This window comes from Larimichthys crocea, chromosome XXII, assembly GCF_000972845.2.
Source record: "Larimichthys crocea isolate SSNF chromosome XXII, L_crocea_2.0, whole genome shotgun sequence".
In the NCBI taxonomy this organism is placed as follows: domain Eukaryota; kingdom Metazoa; phylum Chordata; class Actinopteri; family Sciaenidae; genus Larimichthys; species Larimichthys crocea.
In genome coordinates this window covers 13794869-13796379 of record NC_040032.1, presented here as the reverse complement: position 1 = coordinate 13796379, position 1511 = coordinate 13794869, and the positions used below count along the sequence as shown (strand labels likewise).

General features: G+C 41.6%; 1 long non-coding RNA gene across 2 annotated transcripts; it reads left to right on the top strand.

The window, feature by feature from the left end:
* The first annotated feature begins 422 nt into the window (after positions 1 to 422).
* LOC113744403 (uncharacterized) lies at positions 423 to 1511 on the top strand. Of its 2 annotated transcripts, XR_003461495.1 has the most exons (3): positions 423 to 451; positions 907 to 1157; positions 1262 to 1511. It is a non-coding gene; the product is annotated as an uncharacterized LOC113744403 (long non-coding RNA). The 2 variants fall into 2 exon arrangements; XR_003461494.1 differs by lacking the exon at positions 423 to 451 and having other exon boundaries at positions 885 to 1157.

The window sequence follows — 1511 nt, the reverse complement described above, 5'->3', positions numbered from 1 at the left end:
CAGTTCCACAGCGTATTCAGTTCAAAATCCTCCTCCTCACACACAAAGCCCTCCATAACCAGGCCCCTTCCTACCTCACTGACTTGCTCCATCGCCACAATCCATCCCGCAGCCTCCGTTCATCTGATGCAAACCTCCTGACTCCTCCATCTAGGACCAAGCACCGAACCTGGGGCGACAGAGCCTTCTCTGCAGCTGCCCCCTCCCTCTGGAACTCTCTCCCCAAACACATCCGTGACTGTACTGACCTGCCCACCTTCAAATCTCTGACAAAAACACACCTTTTTAAAATTGCTTTTAATGTTTAAATGTCTAATGTGTTTTTAGTGCACTGTCTTCATTGTTTTGATGATTTAATGTTCTTCTCTGTAAAGTGTCTTTGAGTACCCTGAAAAGCGCTTCCAAATAAAATGTATTATTATTAATCTAATCTAAGGGAGGGTAACAGGAGGTCTAGCCCTAAGAGCAGACTATAAAAAGGGCAGGGAAAGTCACCTGGGCCTTTCTTCCCGCACTGACACACCTGGCTTTGTTTGGAGCTGAATTAGTAGGCTCCATCTTTTTTAAATGATTGAAAGCATGGAATTATTATTATCTCATTATTTGTTGTATAAATAGTTTGTAGATTTTCCATGTTAGTGAGAAACTAGATCTGGGAATGATTGTTTAAATACGTCAGCCAAGAAAAAGGTTTGCTCCAGCAGCACAAAATATCTTTTAAATGGGAAGAACTTTTTGCCAGACTTAAAAAGCTATTTCATGAGTTGGTACCGCTAAATTTTATAGAAAATGAACCACTTGCAAGTTATGAATGTAGGTTGGTGTAGATCTAAAGATTGACGAGTTATAAAAAAAATAAATTGCAATGTCCTTTTTGTAGATCAATGCCTTTACTCCACTCTGCAGGAATGGTTCATAGCGATGGAGTGACTTTGACATTGCGGCCGTACTTGTATAGTATCTTGGAGGATCGTCATCTGATGCACACAAAAGCAATTTTTTCCACACAATCTCTGGAAAAGCATCTGTAAAATGATCGAATTTAGTCCAACAATAAAAAGCGAGGAGCGAGGAGCCATGATTAAATTATTTTATCCCATTCATGTGTGCTGGGAGCCAACAACAGGGAGCGAGCTGACTCAGCCGCTCTCGGACAGGTATGCTCTCAAATGGCACAAATTGATGGAAGCCATGATCACATATAGTCTTTCATATTACAACCATTTCCTGTGGGTCCCATTTATTGATTAACTGTCTCCAGTTTTAGGGGAGGGATTGTGCTGCAGGAAGCTGCACAAACCAAACCTGCAAAGAGAACACCGGGCTTTGGAAGCCACTTAGCGAAGTGGCCAAGCTGTGTGTAATGACAGCAATGGCGACGTCAAGCAATGCACAAGGACTTTTCCCCAGAAGCTTCCCCAGAAATGACTTTTCACGATCAGAATTTGATTTATTCAGTCTGCTAACATTTGGTTTAGAAAAGACCAAACAATTAAATCATTTTATCGCAA